We start from the raw sequence: 27,834 nt of genomic DNA, 5'->3' as shown, positions 1-27,834 counted from the left end.
ACTACCCAAAGGCTATGCATGGACTGACCCTGGACTCTGACCTCATAGGTAGCAATGAATAGCCTAGTAAGAGCACCAGTGGAAAAGGAAGCCGTTGGTCCTACTAAGACTGAACCCCCAGTGAATGTGACTGTTGGGGGGAGGGCGGTAAAGGGGGAAGGATCAGGAGAGGAACCCCCATAAAGAAGGGGAGGGGGAGGGGCTAGGGGGATGTTGGCCCCGTAACCAGGAAAGAGAATAACATTCAAAATGTAAATAAGAATTACTCAAGTTAATAAAAAAAAAGAAAAGAAAACCAAACTGATTTCTAAAGGGGCAGTACTAGTGTCTTTTTTCACCAGCATGGATGAGATTTCTTATTACACATCATCCTAATTAGCATGTGTGAACTCTCCCATACTGATTAGTGAAAAATAAAATCGTGATATGTTTATAATGTGCATATTTGTGATTACAAAAGATGGTGAACTTTTTCTTAGATGAAACCAGCATTTCATAGTCAATGATTGGTAATTAGAGGAAGAAATTTGTCTTTGAATACCAAAAAGATACATGTAAGTAAAAGACATGGAAATTGGTGTACAGAAGACAATGGAAAGATTGGTATTCAGAGGCAACCCATGACGAATAAAGTACCTAAACCATTGAAACATACTTTAGATGGGGATATCAAGCTATTTCAACACACGCACACACACACACACACACACACACACACACACAACATTTTGCCATTTCATCAGTACAAAAGAAGCCATCCAGATTATGAATACAAATTTGTTAATAAATTTATGAAACATGTAGTTCATGAATAGGGATATGAAAATATGAAGCTCTATGCTTCATGGTAGATATTTAATAGGAAAATAAAATAAAAATATGATAGTAGGTAAATCAGGATTCTACAAATGAAATTGTCATTAAAAATGTATTCTCATTGAAGAAAGTACTTTTGGTACTCAGAGATAATGGACAAATTATTCATTCTTGCCCTTAAAACCTCAAGCCAAGGTATGCCTGAATGTGTGGTTATCTCTGTGATCACAGAGCCATCTAGCTTTCAACAAAACAAGAAGATTGATGGAAAATTTTCAAAAAGTTCACCACAGGTTACATTCGCCTCCTAGTCCACACCACCCCCTGACAGGTCCACATCCCATAGTTTCTCATGACCCTTCCTCCAGTGTCATAGAGGATTGCCCAACACCACCCAATCCAACAGAAATCTAAACTTCCTGGGGACTCCAGTCTCTTGATGATTAGGTGTACCTTCTCTGACTTAACCCAGACCCAGGAAACGGTTTCTCTATATGTGTTAGAGGCCTCATCTCAGCTGGTATAGGCAGCCTGGGGGGTGATCCAGTGTTTGAGAGATCACAGGGGTCTAGGCTATCTAAGCCCGCTCGTCCTCTGATAGGATTCCCCTCCTCTTCAGCTTCCTCTAGCTTTTCCTTAATTCAATCAGAGAAGTCATGGTTCATTGGTTGGGTGCACATATCAGCAGATGACTCTTTGAACTGCTTTTGATTCTATTGAAGGAAAGTCAGGATTGGTCTATTTTCCTGAATGCCCCATAGCCTCAGTGTGTGTGTCATGTCTTGGGGCCTCCCCTTGAGCTAGATCCTAATTTGGGCCTCTCAGAAGACAGAGGGACCCAAGAATACAACTTAACTCTTGTTATTTTTTTCAAAAGAATTTAGAGAGTCATCTCAAAGACAAAACCTATACTACTTGGGACATCTAAAGTATGCTCTTCTTCAGAGTCATTGAAAGAATGATGCAGTACCCTGTTTTCTACGACATCATATTATACACAAGTCATCACAATTGTTAAAGATCAATGAGAATCCTCTGAGGCTGCCTGAGACACATAATGGATGATGAGAAATGTTTTGCTGTGAGTACACACAGAGTAGAAATATAAATGTTTAATTTAATTGATTAGTTGAACATTATTGTGCGTGCAATATGTATGCTTCATTTTGTATTGGTGTACTCTTGCAAATATTTTTCATTTCAGTTGCATTCCAATTTATATAACTAATAGGACTTTATTAGTTGAAGTCTTGAAGCTGTGAAAGTGGCAACACACAGCCAGCAATGATGGGGCAGTATTTCTGGCAACAGCGATCGAAGGTAACTCTTATGGTGATAAACATTAACACTTTTAGATTGTCCCAGAACACATGCTAGTTTTCATTATGGGTCACCAATGACCTCTGTTTCATTGTGCCTACGGTCTTTCTGAAAAGAAGACAGTTGTCATCTTTCCTACTGAATGCATTAAGTGCTGAGAAGTCAACATGAAGACATCCCATTCCTCTCAAAATTTCTTTTGTTTTGCATGCAGGACAAAGCTTTTCCTCCTTAAATAAACAACAATTTAATTTCTTATTTTTACTTATTCATTTTAATTGGATATTTCATTTATTTGGATTTCAAATGTTAACTCATTTCCAGGTTTACCTTATGCAAAACCATATCCCATTCCCCCTACACTCACTTCTATGAGGGTGTTCCCCATTGACCCACCCACTTCCACCTCACTGTCCTGGCATTATCTTACACTGGGCCATCTAACCTTCACAGAACCAAGTGTCTCTTCTCACATTGATGCCAGATAAAGCCACCCTCTGATAAATATGCTTCTGGAGCCATGGATCCTTCAGTGTGTACCTTTCATTAATGGTATACTCCCTGGGAGCTCTGGAGTGTCTAGTTGGTTGAGATTGTTGTACTTCCTAGCTGGTTGCAAAACTATTCACCTCCTTGAGTCCTTTTTCTAACTCCTCAATTTGAGTTCCATTGTGCTGTATCAATCAGTTCAATAATTGGCTGCAAGCGTCTGCCTCTGAATTTATCAGTTTCTTGCAGAGCCTCTCAAGAGGCAGCTCTCTCAGTCTCCTGTCAGTATTCATTTCTTGAAATCAGCAATACTGTCTGGGTTGGATTTCTGTACATGGGATGGATCACCAGGTGGGGAAGTCTCTAGAAGGCCTTTCCTTCAGGCTCTGCTCTGCACTTTTTCCATTTATTGCCATTAGACAGGAGGAATTCTAGGTTAAAATTTGGAGATGAGTTAAAATTTGGAGATCCCATCCCCCAACTGGGGGCCTTCCCTAACCTCTGGATATTGTCTCTACAGTTTCTTCCTCCCTTTGTTGGACAGTTCAGCTAATCTCATCCCCTTTGCTTCCTGGGAGCCTCTGGCTTTTCTGGCATCTGGGACTTTCTGGAGGCTACCTACTGTTCCCTATCCCTCATTGCTCTACACATCTGTTCAATTTCCTGACAGTCTGCCTCTCATTTTGTTCTCCTCCTACAACCAATCCTGTCCCCTCTTTCCCCTCCCTCTACTCTTTTCCTCCCAGTAGCTGGTAAGATAATTATGTTTTCTAGGATAAACATAACTCGATTTCTAAAGTATCTTTTACATCACATATATACTTAGAAAATATATAGGCTTAAACCAAAATTTTGAAATCTTGATATTGCGTGTTAGCATTATTCAATTTCTGTTGTTGTACATTTCAGATTTTCTATTATTTATTTCAAAATTCTTCTCTCTTTCATTAAATACCCTATATAATGTCCCCTCTCTCCTCTCCATGCAGTCCTCTCCCATATCTTTCCTATGATCCAAATCCACTTCTCCAAGTTACGTTCAAAAAAAGCAAGTTTCCCTGAGACATATCAATTAAACTTGGCATAGCATGTTACAATTAAACTAGGAATAAATCCTTTCAAGGCTGAGTGATGCAAACATCAGTGATTTAATTCCTTCTGGATGAACTAATGGAAAGGTTGCTTCAGATTTTCTTGTTACAATTTTTTTTAATCTCATTACTAGACTACTTTGATGAGTGGATTTAAAAATAGAGCAAATCATGAAAGATTCTTTTTGGCAATACTGATATTAACTCAGTTTTAAGCTAAATATGTTCTTTCACTTTCAGTACCCTCCACGGAAACTAAGATTCTATTGCATCGAAGTGAGCCAGTCAGTAGACCTTTGACAGAAAGTAAATCATAAAAGCACTCTACAGTATACATATTTCTAGTGAGAGAAAATATAATGAAAGTACAAGAACCAAAGTTCCTTTTGACTTAAACTTTGCCTGCTGACAAACATAAAAGCACACCCACATTCTTTATGTTACTGTCGTTGCTAGAGCAAAATGCAGTGCTTTGCCTTTTATTTTTGCAAGTGTTGGATTTCATCCTTAGAACCACGAGTTTGCAATTATATTGATATATAAGGCCTATGATTTTATCTTAACATTGTTTTCTTCAGATAAAGATTTACATGTACATACTAAAGAAAGTTTTGCTTTTATAAATAGTGACAAAAAGAATTCAGGGTTATTACAGAGATTAAGAAATCATGAGTCAGGGTTGGGGATTTAGCTCAGTGGTAGAGCGCTTGCCTAGCAAGCGCAAGGCCCTGGGTTCGGTCCCCAGCTCTGAAAAAAAGAAAAGAAAAAAAAAGAAATTATGAGTCAGTTGGCACAAGATTAAAATGAAGTTTTTCCATGGAATTTTTAGTAGCTTTGTAAACTTTTCTAAAGCGTTAATTGCTATCTGATTCTTCTAATACAATGTGAATGTTTAATACAGGACATTTGATTCCTACATTGCTTTAATATTTCTTCCAAAATGACTCTAGAACAAAATATGAGAGACAAATTTCAATAATATATATTTACTTTAGTGCCACATAATACATCTTCAGTTATTAAGACATTTATCTTCTGTTTGAATGTTTGTTATCAATTATTTTTGTTATTTTTAATATTCATTAATACTTTTAGACTGTCACTAAAACTCTTAGTTGTGGTAATCTAAGAGAGTTCAACATAGTCGTCTTTCTGAGACATTTTGGAGAACAGCACTTGATGTTGGGAATTGATTTATAGCCAAAGAGCAAGCGAACGACAACTGGATACATATTTATTGAATACTGAGGAATACAGGCACAAGAAGTTTCATAATAGTAAGACATCATCTTGAAAAGGGGAGTGATGAGAAGCATATTCATATGAGTATGGTGGTGTATACCTGCTCGTTAAAAAGTGGACATCCAGGGTCAGTCCATGTATAGTCTTTAGGTAGTGGCTTAGTCCCTGGAAGCTCTGGTTGCTTGGCATTGTTGTACTTTTGGGGTCTCGAGCCCCTTCAAGCTCTTCCAGTTCTTTCTCTGATTCCTTCAATAGGGGACCTATTCTCAGTTCAGTGCTTTGCTGCTGGCATTCGCCTCTGTGTTTGCTGTATTCTGGCTGTGTCTCTCAGGAGCGATCTACATCCGGCTCCTGTCGGTCTGCACTTCTTTGCTTCATCCATCTAGTCCAATTGGGTGGCTGTATATGTATGGGCCAAATGTGGGACAGGCTCTGAATGGGTGTTCCTTCAGTCTCTGTTTTAATCTTTGCCTCTCCCTTCCCTGCCAAGGGTATTCTTTTTCCTCATTTAAAGAAGGAGTGAAGCATTCACATTTTGATCATCCGTCTTGAGTTTCGTTTGTTCTAGGGATCTAGGGTAATTCAAGCATTTGGGCTAATAGCCACTTATCAATGAGTGCATACCATGTATGTCTTTCTGTGATTGGGTTAGCTCACTCAGGATGATATTTTCCAGTTCCAACCATTTGCCTACGAATTTCATAAACTCGTTGTTTTTGATAGCTGAGTAATATTCCATTGTGTAGATGTACCACATTTTCTGTATCCATTCCTCTGTTGAAGGGCATCTGGGTTCTTTCCATTTTCTGGCTATTATAAATAAGGCTGCGATGAACATAGTGGAGCACGTGTCTCTTTTATATGTTGAGGCATCTTTTGGGTACATGCCCAAGAGTGGTATAGCTGGATCCTCAGGCAGTTCAATGTCCAATTTTCTGAGGAACCTCCAGACTGATTTCCAGAATGGTTTTACCAGTCTGCAATCCCACCAACAATGGAGGAGTGTTCCTCTTTCTCCACATCCTCGCCAGCATCTGCTGTCACCTGTGTTTTTGATCTTAGTCATTCTCACTGGTGTGAGGTGAAATCTCAGGGTTGTTTTGATTTGCATTTCCCTTATGACTAAAGATGTTGAACATTTCTTTAGGTGTTTCTCAGCCATTCGGCATTCCTCAGCTGTGAATTCTTTGTTTAGCTCTGAACCCCATTTTTTAATAGGGTTATTTGTCTCCCTGCGGTCTAACTTCTTAAGTTCTTTGTATATTTTGGATATAAGGCCTCTATCTGTTGTAGGATTGGTAAAGATCTTTTCCCAATCTGTTGGTTGCCGTTTTGTCCTAGATGTCTCAACAGAAAAATGGGTAGAGGAAATGTACATTTACAGAACAGAATACTAATCACCATTTAAAAACAATCAGTTTATGAATTTTTAAGGCCAGTGGGTGGAACTAGGAAATATTATCCCGAGTGAGGTAATCCAGATGAAAAAGAGTATATATATATATTCTGTACTCACTTATTGGTCAGTGAATATTATCCCAAAAGCTCATAACTCCCATGAGAAAACTCCTGGAACAAGTTTAACAAGAATGGAAGGCCAAACTGTGAATTCTTCAATCCCAAAGAGGGGATAAAATCTTACTGTTAGTATTAAAATTGTTTTCCTTTGTACTTTCAGACATCTCAATGGCTAGAGGTTTTTACTTCTTTGCCAAATGCTCTTCTGGAGTTTAGCAGTGTCATTTCAATTATTCGAGTTTTTTTTTTCTTTCAAGTAAAATCTTCCTCTTTTAAATATCTCTCATCTAATAAACACCCAAAACATTTCTCATAAATTTTAACATCAAATGTGTGCTTTACAAAATTTGATGTTTTTGCCTGGTTCTCAATATCAGCATAGGAAAATTAAAGTTAAAAGTTAAATTCCTTGAAATTTCCCTTTCACTGTAATTTCTGATACAGGTGAGGAGGTATGCTGAGATCTGTCTTAATTGTAAGAGCCAGGAGCATTATGGATATAAGGAAAAGACCATATAACACTCCTCATAACATAAAGTGACACAAATTCTGTAGGAATGGTAATTCATTCTCATATTTATGTCTGTATGTCAATAATTTCCTCATAGCATCAATAATGCTAGAATATGATTCATATTAACATTTTTCATAATTATTATCACTGTCATGAGACAAGGAAAGTACTTTCTTTTTTCTGTTAGAAATATTATGTCTATGATTTTGCAGTAAATCCACAACTTCCGAACAAAATCTTTTAAACTGCAACATTACTTGAAGGTGATTGATGTTGCAATTTTTAGCAGTGTTAGTACTACTAAAGTGTCATTAAAAAACTTGCCTTTGCCCTAAAGGATTTCTCAACAGTTAAGAGTACTAACTACTCTCCCAGAGGAACTGTTGACTTTTCATTGCCTACTTTTCTGCTAACCATGATCAGTTTTGACAGTCACAAGTGAACTGAGGATTCTTCTGGCTTTTTTCAGACCTAATGGCATATGCTTCATAGACATGTACTCAAACACTAATACAAAACTATAACCAATAACATGGCACTTTTTAAAAACTTACTTTACAGAGTTGTACATTTTTTTCAGAAAGTTGAGTCCATATGAGCAAAACTGATGCATTTTTAGAATTGTATTTAATTTTGAGATCTACTGTCATTTTTAAAATATTCTGACTTTGTGAATAATCTCAGCTATCATTGAGTTTAGTAGCATGCCTATGACATAGAAGAATCCTGACTATAAATGATCTCCCTGCCACATGGGTCTCTCTAACATTGCTGTAGGAAATTAATCCTTTTGGCATTGGTATTCCTTGAGTAAGATGTTTATTAATGCAGGGAAGATGGTCCTAATAATATTTCCTGACAAACCATGTTTGTTTATATACTGATAAATAACTCAATTCAATGTAACCTCATATAAAATGGGTGTACAGTTTTTACTAATGGGAATAATATTATGATCTGTATGAACTTCTAGTGTTTCCCAATTCCTGCAGACAGTCATTGGGGTACAATTATAAGGCTGGACTTTAGGGGAATAATACACTTACGAGAATGATAATGAACCAGAACCTGCATTGAACAGATATTCTGGATTTCATACTGTTGATTGTAAATTCTCAAAAAGAAAGTTTTATTGGTTGACTAAGAAAAAAAATCAAACATGAACTATTGGAAGGAAATCAGCTAGATTTGATGTTCTGTGCTTTCAAGGCCAGCCTGATGGAAGGCATTTGACCACCATCCTCGGATTTTAGGATATCACTAACAATTTACAACTGTGTCTGCACAATCTGTGTACTGGTAAGAACTGTGGTGGAAATTTCAAGATATCTGTTTTTGAAACCACATGAGTATTTGATTAAAAAATCTACCAACAATATAGGTGGTTAAAAAATGTGCTGCAATAGGGATTGTGAGATGTCTCCTTCTTTATTCTACTTTCTCTTCAGTTTGGCAGCAGTGATGGAGAATGGAGATTGTCTACTGGTGTGTTTGCAGTTGGTGAAGAAAGCTCCCCACTCACTACATTGCAAATGAGACTCACATTGTTGACATTGGTTAGGTCTAATACACACAAGTCAAGCTAGAAATGTCCAACACTGACATCATGTGACTTAATTGAAATGTTGATCTTATCGACTAAGACCATCAACTTGTCCCTTATTGCATAATAATACAGGCTGAAGACAGAATATGTTAAGGATATAGTTCACGCTCCTGACGCAGTGCTGCTCAGTGGAAGTGAAATAGTTATTTCAAAGCACCCTTCCATCCCTTTGAAGCACCAAGCACCTTTGTGGAATAAGAGAAATAACATTGGAATCTGACTTAAACTGCTCTGTGTAGCATCTCTATTGCATTTTCTCATTGCTTTCTCCACTGGAAAAGGGCTCTATCAAAGTAGCTGTCTAATTATTTCTCACCTGCATATTATTTTTCATTTCTATCCATTGTCCAAATCTTACCCCTTCAGTACCTCTTTCCTTCATACAGAATTTATCGTGGCCATATATGTACTAGATATCCTGTTCAATAAACTTCCCTTATCCAGTGGAATATTTCTCAGCCATGGCCCTGATTCAATCAATTGTATGCCCTTCACTTTCCTGGCAATCAAGCAAAAATACTTCTTGCTCTTGGATTTGATTTGAGCATCATTTTATTTCCATATTCATTGGACAAAATTTTTGCTTTTCTATTGTTATCAGAATACATTTCTCATTACATCCTCACCAGCAGATTTGCAACAATAAGGTTCACTGACCTCTGTACTTTATATTTGTATCTTCTAGCTCTTGATCACCTCTCTGAATTGTTACAATCTATATTAATCAGCCTTGCTTCCTCAGAATAGTTTTCTGCTTTATATCAGAGGGGCACATGGAACCACAGAAAAGAAAAGTGGTAACTCAAGTTTCAAAACCCAGTGATTATTTTGGGGTGATTTGTTAGTAATATCTTCTCAGCTGATCTAATTACTCTAGTAGATAACATCTTCAAAATCTACTGATTCTTCTGTCTTACCTTGTCTAGCACCTTTCTCCCTGTCTCTCTCTCCTTTCTCTCTATGTCTCTCTCTATTTCTCTGTATCTCTCTCCCTCTATCTATATCTCTCATTTCTTTTTCACTGCATTAAATATAGAGGAATGCACTGTATTTCTTACCTAGTGCCTTAGGCTGAATCCTCCAAAATCCCTTTCCCCATGAGCTAAATTTTATTTGCTGGACATACTAGAAAATTTTCAATTCACAAATTTCAATACTAAAGTCACTAAATTGAAACACTTGCTATGTTGGAAGTGAATGCTGGCCATTTTTCTCTAAATAATCAATCAGTTGTAATGCAGAAGAGACCAATATCAAAGAACTTAAGTCTTTGGGAAGTGATGCCTTGGTGGTTAGCATGAAATTTTGTTCCAAAAATGATGAGGAAATAAGTATTATGCCTAGTAACATTTTATCAAGAGTTGAAGATTCCATAGACAACCACTGAGGTTTGTCACTGGGTTGGCAGGGGTGGCACGGATAGATTTCCTGAACACATGCAATAAGAGGATATTGTTGAATGTTATAAACCAGTTGCTGCAAGGTACACCAGTATTTGGGGGATGCAAGTATAATACGATTAACAGAACTATCAGCAGCCTCTTGGTGTGGAGATAGCCATAACTATCAATATTAAAAGACTAGCTGTACAGGTTCTGTAGAGGGCAGAGCTAGAAAACTTTACCAATTACCTTAAAAGATATCAGAAAATATTAAGTGCATCGCAAATATTAAGATATTGAAGTATAAACAAAAATGAGGTTTGATTTTGTTTTCTTCACATTTTTGCTTGATTCTTCTCTCTTGAAGTAAAGAAGTACTTTAAACAAAACAACAGCAACCGCTCATGCTCTAAGATCAACAATTTACAAAAAGACCTCATAAAATTAAAAAGCTTCTCTCAAGCAAAGGACATTGTCAACTGGACAAAATGGCAACTCATAGATTGGGAAAAGATCTTCACCAACTGGATATCTAATACAGGGCTAATATTGAAAATATACATAAACTCAAGAAGTTAGATTGAACACAACCAAATAATCCTATTTAACAACTGTTTAGAGAGCTAAACGAAGAGTACTTAACCAAGGAATCTCAAATGGCTTAGAATCTCCTATAGCAATGTTCAACATCCTTTCTCATCAGACAAATACTAATCAAAATGACCCTGAGATTCCTCCTTAAAACAATCATAATGACTGATATAAATAACTCTGGTGACAGCAAACTCAAGAAAGGGTGTGGAGAAAGAGAAAAACTCCTCCATTGCTGTTAATACTGCAAGCTGGTAAAACCACTTTGGAGATCAATCTGGTAATTACTCATAAAAGTGTACACAGTTCAAAATGATGTCCCAGCTATAACACTCCAGAGCATATACCCATAAGTTACTCCAATACATAACAAGGACACATGCACTACTATGCCTAGCAGCCCTGTTTAAAATAGCTAGAAGCTGGAAAGAACCCAGATGTTGCTCAGCTGAGAAATGGATAAAGAAAATGTCACACATTACCCAGTGGAGTACTACACAGATAATAAAAACAATGACTTCATGTTCATAGGCAAATGGATAGAAAGAAAATATTATCTGGAGTGTCATAACCTAATCACAAAAATCATACATACTATGAACTCACTGGTAAGTGGATATATGCCCAAATCTCAGAATACCCAAAATAAAATTTACAAACCATATGAAACTCAAGAAGAAGGAAAAACAAAATGTGGATGCATCACTCCTTCTTAAAAGGGGGCCCACAGTATTATGGGAAGGAATACAGCAGAAATGAAGGGAGCAGAGAATTAAAGAAAGGCCATGCAGATACTGCCCAATCTGTGGATCCATCCCATATGCAGCCACAAACCCAGTCACTATTGCTGTTTCCAAGAAGTGCTTGTGGACAGGAACCTGATATGAATGTCTCCTGAGAGGTTCTGCCAGAGCGTTACCCATACAAATTAAGATGCTTACAGCTAACCATCAGACTGAGCACAGGGACCCCACTGAAGGTATTAGAGAAAGGACTAAAGGAGCTGATAGGGTTCAAAACCATATAGGAAGAACAGCAATTAACCCAAAGTTTCCACAGACTAAATCACCAACCAAATAGTACTCATTTGGGGACCCATGGTTTTAGCTGCCCATGTATCAGAGGATGGAATTGTCCAGCAATGATAACAATAAGTCCTTGGTCCTCTGAGGGCACTTTTCCCTAGTGTAGAGGAATGCCAGGGTTTTGAGGTGTGAGAGGGCTGGTGGGAGGGTGAGCATCCCCATAGAAGCATTGGGAGGGGGGATGGAAGAGAAGGGAACCAGGAAAGTGAATAATATTTGAACTGTATATACATAAACTATCCAATAAAAATGACAAAGAAATTGAGTAATGTGTAAATGTAGAAAAGATTTTAAGAAAAAAGCTTTCATGGTTTATTTGCTCACATCTGTAATCATATCCTTCAGGAAATATCAGCAAACTGATCACTACAATTTTGAGGCCAGCTTAGGCTACACAATGAGATTCTTTCTCAAAGTTCCAGAAATAAAGAAAGGATGATCAAAAGAAAAAATTACATAAAGGAGAGGAGGAGGAAGAGAGAACACTAATATACAGATACAATGAAGAGCTCAAGGAACATGAGTTAAATGATTATCACATGTAAATTAGAATTCGCTGCTGTGAAAAGGAGGGGGCTTTGAAAAACTGAGCATAATTAGAGTTCTCACCCCCCCAAAAAAAACAGTAAGTACTCAATTCTTTTTAATCCCAAATAGTATACATGTATCCTTTGGGTCAGTTGTAAGATCTATTAATTCCATACTGCTACTTCTCTTCTAAAAGCCCATGTTAAGTAACCATTAAATTGGTCTTTTATAAGTCATCTTCATTATCCAGATATAGTAAGCGGTACATAGAATTTTTTTATGTTTCAAAAATAATATTTCCAATTCTCTAATTGGCATCAAAAAGCAGAAATTACAAAGGCATTATTTCTATCCACAGAATATCATAGTATAGATAAATGCATACATCTTATACAGGTTTTTATTCTTAGATACTCTTGAGATGATTATTCTCTTTTTTAAACTTGATGAGTCCTAGAATCCCCAAATAGATAAGCTTCCATCATTTCTGAACAGGGTTATCTTAACTTAATTTAGTTAGGAGAACTTGTCTTGTTGGCAGCAAAAAGTTGTGGATCCTGGACACTGGCCTTTTCACTAACAAGTTGGCTTTCTTTGTCCAAAGCTATAAGTCTTAAACCCACAGCTCAGAGAATGATACTTTTATATAATATCTACATTTAATCTTTACTTTTATAATAGAAAAGGTTATTTGCTTAAAAACACAGATATTTCTTTATGAATTTTCAAATCCTAATGCCACCTTGACACTGTATCTTTATAGCTGAAAAAAAATCTTCCATTCATTTTCCTTTTATCTAACCCAATATAATTCTTAACTTTCGTCACTATTGTATAAAATCTGTAAGGTAAACTAATCCATGAAAGAATAACCTTAACTTTAACCTGCTCAGAGGCAGATGAAGATGGGATGATTCCATTCAATCCAGTGTATTATATACAACAACTCCATGTCCAGAAATTGTTATTGATATATACATTGTCTTTAAAATATCAAATCAGTTCTGCCTTATTAAGTACTTCCTGCCATGCACCCTCTGACAATTTGGCAAAATACAACACTATTGCTTTGTAGTCTCACTGAATTTTTCCTGCTACTACTCAGTATTTGAAAGTTATTTTAAAAGTACAGGATGATGGACGACAGATATATGTTTTCAAGAATAATTAAACTTCTCCAGCTTTGGCAGAACCTTCAGAGGGAATGACTTCAGTAGCACAGTCTGTTTATGTGTGGTCATCCCCTCCTCTCAGCATGGCATGGACTGATATATTACCATAATTATCTGCTCATTCTTGCATTGCAGAAAATTTAGCCACTCTGGTATGGAGCTTTGGAAAGTTCTGTCATGAGTTAGGAAGCAAGGTATTTCCATATACATTCAGAGACAATTTTTATTTTTGAAGATTTTTTCCTTCCATAGTTTTATAATGCATACTACAGACTGTTCAGATATAAATCACAGTTTGGTGTGTTTATAAAGCCAAGGATATATTTTGTGGACTGTGTTATGGTGCGGTGGGAGGTGTTGCCTCAGCAAGCCCATACAGATTCATCTCTTCCTCAGAGAGAACAGACATAAGACAGTTCTACTGTAGGATAGAGTTTATTTGGGGGCATAGGAAGGGGAGGTGGGAAGACATAGAATTAGAGAGAGAGAGAGAGAGAGACAGAGACAGAGACAGAGACAGAGACAGACAAAGAGACCAAAAGAGACAGAGAGAGAGAGAGAGAGAGTTACAGAGAGATCAGGGCAGCCTTGAACATTTGGAGAATGGGGAGAGGTAGAGGGGGTTCATACAAGAGAGGCCAAAAAGTTCAATTTACTGTGAGCCAGGCTAATATCTGTTTGGTGGAGCCTATAAAAAAAGAATTTTAAGATGCAAAAATTCCTCCATTTTTGTTTAATAAAAACAGGAGAAACTAGAAAGATGCCGTGATGAATCAGCAATAGATTCAATGTGACCCTTAGCTGTTTCCTGTTGACTTTGGAGTGAAGTGTCTCTAGGAAACCTAAGAAAATAGTGATGGGGATTTTGGTCAAGTGTTAGGAGATTTGTAAGTTCCCTTGCTGTCTAGGGTCTGTGGTGTCATCTGTAGTTAGGAAGGTGAAGGCCCAGAAGAGTGCTTGTTTCTGTGAGAATAGGCTGGAGCTTCTATGTGTTGCAATCCTGGAGCTGTCCTGAATATAGAGTTTGAAAAAATGCCCGGATTTGACAAAATGCTGAAACACATGCCCACATGCATGCCCACACACACATACACAATCTCACACACACACACACACACACACACACACACACACACACACACACACACACACACATACATGGTAGAAAATAAAGTTAAGAAACTTTGGGGAAAAACAACTTTTATTAAGTGTACATTTTAAACCCTTAATTCTTGGTGTTTGAGATGAGAAGAGGCTCAAATCCATGAAACAGGAAAGGAATAGATATGAGCCAGAAACTTAAGGATATTAATTGGCAGATGGAGTCTGTTTGGTCCATGACAGATAGATCTGAGTGTGTTTCCTGGAGTTTATAAATTTACAAAAGAGAAGTTTCTTAATACCGTGAACAGTGTTTAAACTGAGTTTAAGGAAGACTAAAGACTTTTGACTTTCAACCCCATAAGAACAGCAATGCCAACCAACCAGCGCTTCCAGGAACTAAACCACTACCAAAAGTCTATATGTGGACTGACTTAGGGCTCTGACAGCATATGTAGCAGAGAATAGATTTGTTGGGGCACCAGTGGAGGTGGAAGCCCTTCGACCTGCCAAGTTTGGACCTCCAGGGCAGGGAAATATATGGGAGGGGGCAATGAGGAGGATGGATGGGAGGAATACCTAAATGTGGAGGGGGAGAAAATGGGGAGCTTATGGACAGAAAAACAGGAAAGGGAATGACATTTGAAATGTAAGTAAAGAAATATATCTAATAATAATAATAAAATGTCTTGGGGAGCAGAAGAAAAAATAAGGGCTTCTATCTGGGAGAATGAATAGATATAAATTTAGAATAATAATGAAAAGCATTTTCAGGTTTACATTCAAAAGAAAGTCAAAATTTGATGATCTTGTGAATTTTATAGTTGATCAGATGAATTTAGTGTGAGAAACACTTCTAGTCTATAGTTAAAAGACAGCCAAAGGAAACTTAAACTTGTAAGTTCGATAGCTGATAGTTTATATTAGCATGGAGTACAACTTAAGTATATATTTAGAAGACAATCAAAAGAAAAAATTTGAACTTGTGAGTATAGAATTGGGTCATATATTGGAATGTTTTATTAGGGTTAGGCTAATTTATCAAAACTCCATTGATAGGAATTAGAATTTTAAACTGTTAAAGTCTCAATAAAACAATGACATAGTAAAGGGAAGAAATATGAAATATTAATCAGTGGAAACTGAGTTTTGATAAGGAAGGAACAGAAGATTTCATCTGTGAAATTTCATCTGAACTTGTATATCCTTTATCACGGAGCCTATGAGCAAGGCAAATGTTTCCCTCTTTTTAATAACAGATCTGAGAGTCTTAAGTAGTTAATGAATAGACTAATGAACTCATATAGTAATGGATTACCTTAGGGTAAGGAGGTAGTTGTCTCTTTTTTAGCTGTCAAACTTACAATGATTTAGCTTCAATGAAATTAGAAATCTGGGAATAATAAATTATAATCTAGATATAATATATTAATTCAAATGACAGAGGTTAGTCTATAGTCCATTACCTAAACTGTTTTTCTAGGTCCCTGTGGTCTCCATTACACCTCGGGCAAAGTTATTCTGGCCATCAGGCCTAGAAGATAAGAGGCTCGCTCCTGTGGAGGAGGAATGTGGGAGCAATGTCTCACATTGTCTTAGGCAATGAAATTTAATTCACTGGTTGTCCTCTGTTTGTCTACAGATTATGCTGAACCCTAGTACCAGGCAAAGAAATGGCACCAACTCTCATAGTGGCCATTGTACTGCGATCCATGTAGAGTAACTTGTTGCTATGACATATCATTTTGCAGATCTTGTGCAAGTTCTCTGAGAGGATTTAGAGGTCTCTTTCATAATAAACTTAAACATTTAATGTTATAATTAGCAGATTTCTGACAAGATTGAAAGCAAGGATCTGTTAAGTATATATGAATTAGACAATCTGTGCCCGTTTTTAATTATTGGTTCTGGCTAGTATCAAGGAAGCACAGAGATTATAACGTAATGAAAGTAATAAAAACAGCAAAACCAAGACTAAACATATATTCAAGGCAGTAGTTCCTTTTTACTGATGTAAATCCTTAAAAGTGTTTTAAAATTATTTACCAAGGCTGGATAGAAATAATATGAAAACTTTATCTAACTGTTAAGTGTCCTTGGCATCTTTAATTCAGTCCATTCTCGTAATGACAGATGTCATTTGAGGAATACACATAACAAAGATGGCAAATAGTCATGGGCTGCCTTAATCCAAGATGGTGCTGAAGCTATAGCTCCACCTGTGTTTGTTAGATCTCTGAGCCCAATGACATTTACCTATAGAAGCATGGCTATGTATCAGCAGATGAAAACATGCAAAGATACAAATAGAATGTTCTGTCTGATGAACCGGCCATTTTGTTTCATGTGAGGAGATCTCTCCATGTCACTGCAAGCAGACTCTACCTCTGTCCAGGTCCTAGCATCATGATCAGATTAACACAGTCTAAATATTGGTGCAGCGCATCTGAGACAGGCTCATGGAGCAGCTCTGATGCTCCTTCTCACACCACAGCTGGCTTAAGGTTAGGGTAGATCATAACAGGAAGAAATCAGAAATAAAATATTCCAAGGAGGTAGAAATTTAAGACTGCCCACTGGACCAAGCAGCTGGAACAAGATCTGGCGAGTTAAAGGTTCAGGGAGCAGAGAGCAAGCTTGTTGGATCAAGGAATAAAGTGGTTGGGAAGGAAGGTGGCCAAAAGCATACATAGAAAAACTACCATTTTTCACATTGCTGGTGAGAGTTGTAAAAATTTTTTCAGTGTGCAGTTAAGTGGCCATTTAGAGATATTATCTTTCAGGTATTGGAAACATATTTGGAAGCTTTTAAGACCAGGAGATATCCCAGTACAGAGGTTGAAAATAGCAATAGAGCCATTATCTTTGAGTGAGAATAGGAATTATCAACCTTGTTGCTTCCAGCATCCAAAGGACAAATTAATAACTATGAATCGAATAAGTAACCAGAGTTGATTGTCAGGACATCAGAATATAATGTAGGGGTTGAGCTGGGGCCAGCTCCTGAGCTGTGGAGCCAGTGCCCAAGGGAGAATAATCTACCTAGCCTAGCATTTTTCAGCAGTGAGAGAGAAACAATTTCAAGGAGGGAAATAGAGCTCAACCAAGGTTAGAGGTTCTAAGATGAGTAATCAGCCAGAAGGCCAGACATGTAGGCTATGAATACCTATGTGGCCAAGGAAACTAGATAGGTAGATGTGAGCTGAAAAGAGACCAGTAGCCATCTACCCTGACTATTGTGTGAGTGATGGTAGGGTATCTTTCCAATTTTATCCTGTTTGGGTAGAGAAGAATGTTGAGACAATGGCTGAAAGTCTGTGATATGGCGGAAAATGTGAACCTGCCAGTTTGCAAATCCAATTTACTGCACAAATAATGTGTGTTGTAAAGCCAAGGTTATATTTTTGTGGAACACAGATTCATGTGATGATTTGCTTCTGCAGACCAATGTAGAGGCATCCATTTTCCCAAGTTAAGAGCCATAAGATGGGTCTAGTATAGAATAAAGTTTTGGGGGGGCATGGGAAGAGAATAGAGGCAGAGAAGAGGATGAGGAAAGAGGGGAGGAGGAAGCTACACAGGAACACATAAAGAAAGGAGGGATGTAGAAATGGAGTCAGAGAAGAGAATCGGGGAGATAAAAAAGCATAGAGAGAGGCTAAACACTCCCTCTTATAGTTAGCCAGGCCTACCTGGCAGTATCTAGGTAATTATTGTGTAGGTCATAGAAGAAATGCCAAGGTGCTTACACATTTATTAACTCCTTATTTATTTCCCTTTCCCAATTAGTCCTTGACATGCAGAAAGGATATTGCTAAGTCATATTTTCATTTGTAGAAATTGATTGTGTATGAACATTTAATATCAGAAGGCTCTCTACATTTTTGTTTGTACTTTCATTCTAATATTCAGCACACATTTATATCACAAAGGCTTAAATGTGTATAGAAGGGCCTGAGTGATGTTCTGCTTATAAAAACAAGGAGTGCTCTGCAAGATTTCCAAGAAACAATTATGTCAGGAATTTTGAAACTACACAGAATGGCAGATCTGAAGACATACACAGCCTTAGACAGCTGCATATAACTACATTATGTTCATGCACACGCACACACACACACACACACACACACACACACGACAGAGAGAGACAGAGAGAGGCAGAGAGAAGAACACACACAGACTGAAGCAGAGAGACAAAGATTGAAAGAATGAGAGAGACAGAGAGAAATATACATAAATGATTAAAATAAAGTGACTGTTAATCTTGGGAATTTACCAAGTGTGAACAAGTGGTCCTTCTTGGGAGACACAGTGTGGGATGTCTAAAGTTCTTGAATCGAAGAGATCAAGGTTTTCAACAACATAAAATAGGATTAAGAATCCCTTACACAACTTGCAGAGTTGCAATGTATTAGTGGGACACTAACAGTGCTTTCTCCAAAGTTCACTATCAGATAGCTCTTTTGTGAAGAACAGCAGCTTCCATGGCACTGTGGGCCTCCTGTGTTACCAGGATCCAAGTGTCAATCTGGCTTTGATGTTTTCTGTTACCTTCAAAAATTCCAGTAACAAAATTTTATTTGTCTTATATATTACAACTAAGCCAATATCCAGAGACCTGGAGAGAGTCTTTCCCAATATCATTCAGGGAAATATGTCTCCAGAGCTAAAGGGGAAAACGGTAATCTTCAGATGATCCAGGGGACCCTGATGTTGTAAAATGACTCCCTCATCATCACATTCACCATGTCTGTTATCCATTTTACTAAAATAAATGTAGTGATTGAAAGCATACTACTACTACTGCTACTACTACTACTACTACTGATGATGATGATGATGATGATGATGATGATAATAATAATAATAATAATAATAATAATAAATCAACCATGGTGGCACATGAATTTCCTACTAGCATTTAAGAAGCAGAATCTGTTGATTTTAGAGTTCAAAGCATGTCTGATCTAAAATGTGAGATACAAGTCCAGAAAATTCTAATCAGAAATACTCTGGTTTAAAAATGAACAAACAAAAATAATTAAAATTATATCACAGCAACAATTTTTAAAACTCGAGGGAAATACATTTTATCACTGAAAGTTAAACCAATTATTTTATTAAACAACAGATACTACGTTCATGGTAAGGTTTTCATTTACATGAACACATAGGAAATTTTAAAAATATACCTAATCAAGTAAAACCTGAATGATGCAGAATTTTGTTAAGGCATCATCTTTCACTCCACAGTGATTTCTCATGATAGTATTACAAGTGTAGAGAGTCTTTGTTCATTCCCTAGTTTGGGTTACATTTTTGTTTCCTTTGTACTCTTTCTTTCCTTTGTATAGGGATCTAAAGATGAATATAAATCAATATTATGTAATCCCATTGCCCAGGAAATACGTTGGTTTTATCCTAACTGATTTCTAAAGGAGCTTGTGAAGATCCCCCTCTTCCAAACTAGCAATAGGAAAGCCTAAAGCTCATAACTTCCTGCTTATGTCGTTAGTTTTAGAAAAGATTTTGAATCCCTGGAGCCTGGAAACATGCACACATGTGTGACTGCATGGTTGTGCTGGCTCACTAGCAGAGACTGGGAGTTGGGACTGTGATTAATCAAGTCAGTGCAGCAAGTTCAGTTCTGAGGAAAGCAGTCAAAGGTGCCTGTTACATCCACCCTAGGAATGATCAGCAAGGCAGGGCAGCAACCAAAGTCAGCTCCCATTTTGATCCCTTGTTTCTTTCTTAGGTAGACATAATTTTTGCCTATTAAGTATTGCAAATATGATGCAATTAGACAATTATTCTATAGATCTCAAGTCTTTGAAGGATCATATCAGAAAATTATTACATCTGGACCTGGCCTCCTTTTACCTGTCCTGTGGTGTGTTGGCTACAGCGGCCCCCTCCCCTTGAACGTTCAATCTGCCCTGTCAGTTTATCTCAGGTCCCTTACAAGGTGAACATTAGCATTTCAAAGAGCTGACAGTATTGTGGATTACTGGTGTGTGGGAATAATGGCAGTCAGATTAAACAAATAGGACTATTTGGTTAGTTTACAGATGCTACATAAAAATTAATATTCCCAAGTGAATTTAAATTAGGTTCTGCAATGACCTGAACGATATTAAGGGAAAAAAGCACTTGAGGATTAATATACAGATTATCAGAGGGAAACCACAGCAGTATGAGTTCTGACGCTATGATAGTTATAATAAACAAAAGTAGTTTCCCAAGTAGATTTAAGAGAGGGTGGAGGGTGGTAGAGAGTGAAATCAGGTGTGTGAAGTCCAAAAATATGGAAATGTGGGTTATCTTTCACATAATGCACACACACACACACACATATATATATATATATATATATACATATATATATATCAGTGTTACAGAATAATAAACTTTTATTTTTTGAGATCTAATAAGGTAATCTAGTTTGAATATTTACAGTCCTTCATTTTCTTTTGATATGTGTTATTTTTTCTTTTCTGTGTCTTATTTTTCTTATTCTGAGGAATTAGGTCAGATATTTTTGTTTTGGAGTTGCCTGTAAGTAAGTCTGCCAAAATCGTTTTCCTCAAGTAGATCCTTTCGTCTGTTTTATTTGCTTGTCATGTTAAAAATATATCAATATGTAAATATCCAGGGGTTATGAAAATATCACGGTACTTTTATCACTTTAACATGAATAACTGTAAGGGGAATAGAGCATTATTCATGCTAAAACTCCTAGGAACCTGAATTTCAGACAATTCATTGGTATTTGAGAGTTTCATGATTCTCACTTGTTTCATTGTAAACTGTTAGACAGTGTGATATATGGGTTTCACTCTGAGGATATAGATCAGTATCCTCTAATCTCCCATATGTCTCAATTGGGTCAGATCATTGTTTCAACAATCCCTCCATATTTCCTTTGTGTGTATCCCTGTATTTCTAGGAGGTAAGAGATATTTTGGGTAAAATGTTTGGTGTGGGACTTGGTCTCCTTGTCCCTCACTGCGTGAACTCTAGAATTAGGCCTTTAGACTCTATCTCCTGAGCGAAATATTTAAATTATAACATATTCTTTGGTTATCTCTTCTGTAATTTAGCTATGTACTGGACTGTGTTTGCTTCTGTCTGGGGGGAATCCATCCTTCCTTCTGTACCAGGCTGGAATGGAAAGAATGAAGCTTAGCTGGGCAAGATTCTTTAGAGATGAAAGTGGTCTGCATGAGTGTTGGATAACTGGCCATCTCCAGAGATGGTTTACAGAGAAACAGGTCTTCTTTATTGGGGGTTTGAAGAGATATCAAAACTTGAAGGAGAAGATAGGGATTGGGGAGTATATATAATTAGCAGTGGCTGAAGTGCTAGGAAAGCTTCATTTGCATAAAGAAGAATTCCAGATTCTCATAGTGAGAATGGAAATTTGAACACTAATTTGGTCACCAGACTATGTGACTATCACGCTGTTGATGGAGGTAGGGGCATAAAGGCCTTTGTGCACTAGAACATGCAGGCCAGAGCAAGAAGATAAACATTCCTACTCCTCCTACTGATCTCAGGATGAGATATTCATGGCTTGGACAGGTCTTACCTCACCCTTGCTCCTGGCTTGCTCCCGCCTGGGCTTTCATTTCTGGCCCCAAATCTTGTAACATCTCCATACAGAATCTGACTAAGACAAAATAATGGTTCAAATAAAATTATTAATTACAAATACTAGTTACAAAATCATTGAAATTTAAGAACAATCTTTGGCAAATTAGGAAAGGAAATAAATTACCTTAAATAGAAAATACTACATTTTATACATGACAATAAATGTTTTTGAATGACCTACTTTTCAGTATTTCCAAAAATATAAAGAAGTATATAAACAATGGAAATAACATAGTCAATATTGATAAGAATTGTGATCCCACAAGCAGAGGAATCTATGTGTCCATAGGACATTTTCTTCCTTCAATTGCTATTATTACTTCTGTCATTCATACTATGGTCGTTAGTGCTGCAATTTCATGTATAAGATGTATAAGCATCCTGTTCTATGTTGCATATAAATATTATGTCAATCACAGCAGAAGAGTGTAATATCACACCTGGACCCAGGGAGTAATTAATATTCATTTGATCTAGATTTTCTTACTTAATACCCTAACCATTTCTTTGTATACCCTGAATTCTGCCTCATATTATCTCCTTTTAAGAAATCATTACCAGATTCATAGCACATATAGCAACATTAGTTTTTTGAATGTACAGCATGTAGATTTTAGACAACAGGGCAACCTTTCAATTAAGCCCATAGAAAAAAGATACGTACTAGATTTCTGAGAAATTTGGAGGACTCATGAGAACATTGCAATTGTGGATATTTGGGAAGCTAAAGAACTTGAACCAAAAATTTTGGACTTTTGGTACCCACATTAGCAACTTGCCACCAAACTATCTCAATTAACGTCCAATCAACTGTCTGGTAAAATATTAGAAATTTACTATCAGATAACTAGTTAAAGAACAGACACGTGAAAGCTAAGATAGATCTATTGTCAAGTATTATAGAAAACCTATGGTAGATATTTTCTCATTTTCCATACATCTTCAGTTGATTTTTCCTCATAAAAATACTTGTATAATATACTAGTATATGACCTTTGTTTACAATGTAGCTAAACAAGTTTATATAAATACTTCAGAGTTGGAACTTGTATTGAAATAATCCTAAATCTCTCTTACCAGATGGAGACATCCACATTTGGCTATGAGAAAATAAACTTTCCTTTTCTGTTCTAGTAAAATTTCTGTATACTTCAATAAGTATGTACCCAGATACTCCTAAATTTCTAAACATTTTGTAATTGCTTAGACCTAAATTCTTAGTATGATACCGCAAGAACATATCAGCTTACATTTTCCAATTTGCCTGTATTTAAATTTCCAGTATAATGGGGAGAAAATTGCTGTATTTACTTTATTTTTGGATATAAAAAATAGATTTAAATTTCTTTTAAATTATTATTCATTCCTATGTGGCAAAGACAGCCAATATTTAAGGTAAAGTCATTACATACAAACAGTTTAATCATTAGAATTAGATTTCCATAATTTTAATAATTTCATTCACTTGCTTTGCTACTACCTCAAGCAAAGTATCTTCTCAATTTTTCTTAGTTTGTACTTTTTTCTATATTCCTTAACTTACATCTTATATCTACCAAATCATGTTTTTTATTTGTTCATGCGTTTTGTTTCTCTCTTAGGAATGGTTACTTATTATTATGGATTTGTTTCAGACACTATATTCTAATTGTGTCACACCCCATTTCTCCTACCTGGTTCTTTCCACCTCCATATCAGGTAAATCCCCTTGCTCTCTCTCTCTCTCCACTTGAAAACATACCCAAATACACAGAAAACATAAATAAAGTAAAACAAAACAAAGAGCAAAAGGAATCAGAAAATAGATAAATAACACCTCACAGGAAGCACATAGATACAGAGACATAGGTTCCTACAAAAGGACCAATTAAAATACAAAATTTGCTGCCAAAATATATGAAAAATCACCAGTATGGTTAAAAAATAGTACCTTATGACTCAAAAATTAAAAACCAAAATTATTTTTGATTCACTATTGTTATCGGTATACTGAATGGTTAGATGCCTAATTTTTATTGTGGATTCTGTACCCAGTAAGGTACTACTGCGGTAAATTATTTTTCTCATTTGGAGAATTTATGAATTGGAGATAGCATCTTGGTGATGTGTGGGAAATTATATATCATTCCTGCTCTCAGTGTGTGGACCCCCAATAACTTTGCACTGTACAGTCCCTGTGCATGTGTCATTGTCTCTGTGTGCTCATATGTGCATCAATCCTATTAAGTCTGGAAGGTAATATTGCTTTGCCATTTCTCCCAGAACCATGTACTGGCCTTAGTATATTTCCACAATGTCTTCTACAAAGTTTTCTGAGCCATGAAGGAGGCGTTTAGATGGCAATATGTGATTTATGACAGGAAGATCCAAAGTCTTTCACTCTGCACATTGTCCAGATATAAATCTCTGTGTCTTAGTCCATCTACTGCCTATGTGAACTTTTTTGTGATGGTGAAAAAATACAATAAATCTACGGGTATAACAACGTTATTGCAAAATCTTTTATTGATACATATTTAAGCAGACAATGATACCTGCTATCATCCCTATACTTAGGTACTTTGGCATGATAACAATGACAGAAATGTAATCTGTCTCACTGAGTAACCCTCAAATCCAGTCAGACAGTGGTTGCTTAACCCCTTACAGGTGCCACTACTTTAGCAGTGTACCTGTAGGCCGTTGACTGTGATCAAATAGTACAGACTTGGATTGGTGTTTAAATTTTCCCACAGGAACCATGCAGAATAAGTTTCAGTAGCACCAACACTATTCTGTATGTGACAACTTTGGCTAGGCACCTGCTTGTCCTCTCTATGTTCAATAGAAATGTAAGTGATTCCTTCCACAATAAAGCCATCATCAGTTAGTGCAGAACACTCAATAGCTTAGGAAAAGGTCTGAGTCCTTTCGAGGGGGTAGAGTTCCATTAAGAAACTTTGGCCAAGCAGCAAACCACTGACCTGAGAATAGGACCCCGTTGAAGGAATCAGAGAAAGAACTGGAAGAGCTCGAAGGGGCTCGTGACCTCTTATGTACAACAATGCCAAGCAACCAGAGCTTTCAGGGACTAGGCCACTACCTAAAGACTATACATGGACTGATCCTGGACTCTGACCTCATGGGAAACAATGAATAGCCTAGTAAGAGCACCAGTGGAAGGGGAAGCCCTGGGTCCTGCTAAGACTGAACCCCCAGTGAACTAGATTGTTGGGGGGAGGGCAGCAATGCGGGGAGGATGGGGAGGGGAACACTCATAAAGAAGGGGAGGGGGAGGGATTAGGGGGATGCTTGCCCAGAAACCGGGAAAGGGAATAACACTCGAAATGTAAATAAGAAATACTCAAGTTAATAAAAAGAAACAAAAACAAAAACAAAAAAAAACCCAAAACTTTGGCCAAAAATATATATTAGATATAAACAATATTTTTAATTGGAGATTTAATTGCAAGACAAGAGATATCTGTACCTAGTAGGGTATTCTCTATTCTTGGTGATTTCATTTAAAATACTTCCATTTCTGTTAAATACTAAAATGTTTACAGATTTTCAAAATGGTTTTGGTTATTCCAATTAGTACTTACCTCTATCCTCGTGTCTTCCCATCTACATTTAAAAGCCCCATCCCAATGATAACCCCAAGAAATGCTAAAATTGTTTATATTATTACTATTCCTCATTAAATCCTTCCTTCTATCTTATCACTAACACTATACGGTTCACCTGTGGATTTAAGAATTTTTGCATGGCTCTGAAGACTTGAAAGCTAATATCCAAATATAATCTAATATGTACCATGTTTGTTTTTGGGATACTCAGTTTATCAGCATGAGCATTTTTCTTTTTCTTTAAGTATGAGTCCCATTATTTGTTTTTAAATACATGAGTAATATTCCATTGCATATTGTACCACATATTCATTAACCATTTTCCTACATATAAACAGCTATGCTGTTTTTATTTTTTTAATTTTTAACTAATACAGCGTCAATGAGGAATTGTCGCTAGAATAAGATATGGACTCACTTGTCTATATACCAATAATGTTATACCTGGATCTTGAGGTACAACATTCCCAGGTTCCCAAGGTAAAAATCATACTGCTTTCCAAAGGGCAGTCTTCCACTAGCAGTGGAGAAGGATTCTTAGTACTCATCGTGCTCCCTACACTTGGTGCTCATTTGTTTTATTTCCCTTGGCCACACATATAAGTGAAAGACAAAATTTCATTGTGATTTTAGTATGAACATTCCTATGGCTAGGAATGTTTACCTTTTCTTTAAGTGAAACTATCATTTGAATGGTCAATTATGGGTCATTACAGGAAGAGTTTTGTATTTGAATACTAAAGGAAAAACTGTGGGAAATGTATGGACATAAGAATTACAGGAAACAATGGAAGGATAAGAATTCAGGAAGAGACCATAGAAAAAACAGCACCCAAAATTTGAATCTTATCTCAGATATCGGAATTAAGCTATTTCATATACATTTATATATATATGTATGTATATATATATGAATATATATGAATATATATGTATGTATATATGTATATTCGGGTGTATATAACATCATATATGAGTGTATAAACACATGTATATATATACACATACTCACAAATTTGTGGTTTCATCATTACAAAAGAGGCCAGCAAATTGATGAATACAACTTTTATGATGAATTTTAAAATCTTGTAGACCGTAAGTAGGTGAAGATAAAGTAGGAAGCACTTAGCTTCATGGGCAGATTTGTGATAGGGGAAAAATATGATGACAGGAAAAGCAAAGAGCCTACAGCAAAGGAAATGGTCATGAGAAATGAATTCTCAGTGCATAAATTACTTTTGGTTCTCATAGATCCATGACATAGAATTCATTCGTGCACTTACATCCACAAGCCAAACTATTCTTAAACGAGTGATTACCTCATATGGCTCACTGTGTCATACACTATATGAAAACAGAAAAAGTGATGGAAACCTCTACAAAACAATCTTAGTAGAATGCAGAGAGATAAAGAATAAGAAAAAAAAGAGTTGTTTTCAAAGAATTTAAACAGTCATCTCAAAGCCAAATACCATACCTGAGTTTTACATGAACTATTTAAGGCATGTTCTCCTTCAGAGACATAGGAAGAATAAGGATAAGGCAGTGTATTGTTAGGTGGTATAATCACATTACATACAAATTGACAGAATAATTACAGAACACTGAGAATCCTATGAGGCTGACTTTAAAAAGAGATGGAGAGAATTAATTGCCCTGAACATATACAAAATGCAGATTTAAAAGTGAAACTGATTTATTTCACCATTGTTTAGATGATATTTATATTTCATTCTTTATAGGTGCATATTCTGCTATATACTTTTCATTCCATTACATTACAATTTATATAACAGGCCTTTATTAGTTGAGGTGTTGAAGCTGGTTTTCTTTAGAATATCCCATCATTGTGAGAGTTGGCAAATTTACTTTCTTCAGCCACCATTGAGGGGGCACTACTTTTGGCAACAGTAATTGCAGATACTTTCTTCAGTGATGATCATTAGCACTTGTGGATTGACCCAGGATATATGCTATTTTTCATTAGGATTGAGCAGTAAGCTCTGTAAAGGGGTTGGGTGGAGGAGAGGTGGGTATTATTCTGAATTATCAGAAACAGTTGACCTACAGGTGGATCCTCTTTGCTTCCAAATGCAGGTAGTGCTCAGACGTCAG

The 27,834-nt window shown here is 36.6% G+C and overlaps 1 long non-coding RNA gene across 5 annotated transcripts in view; it reads left to right on the top strand.

The window, feature by feature from the left end:
• The window catches only part of LOC134483425 (uncharacterized), a 602,791-nt gene that overhangs the window by 370,886 nt on the left and 204,071 nt on the right, over positions 1 to 27,834 (top strand). For all 5 annotated transcript variants that reach the window (XR_010060299.1, XR_010060303.1, XR_010060302.1 and 2 more), the window contains one exon: positions 6,921 to 7,036. This is a non-coding gene — a long non-coding RNA (uncharacterized LOC134483425). The remainder of the gene's footprint in view (positions 1 to 6,920; positions 7,037 to 27,834) is intronic.

The sequence above is a fragment of the Rattus norvegicus genome, chromosome 1, assembly GCF_036323735.1.
Source record: "Rattus norvegicus strain BN/NHsdMcwi chromosome 1, GRCr8, whole genome shotgun sequence".
In the NCBI taxonomy this organism is placed as follows: domain Eukaryota; kingdom Metazoa; phylum Chordata; class Mammalia; order Rodentia; family Muridae; genus Rattus; species Rattus norvegicus.
This window is presented reverse-complemented; position numbering and strand designations above follow the sequence as displayed.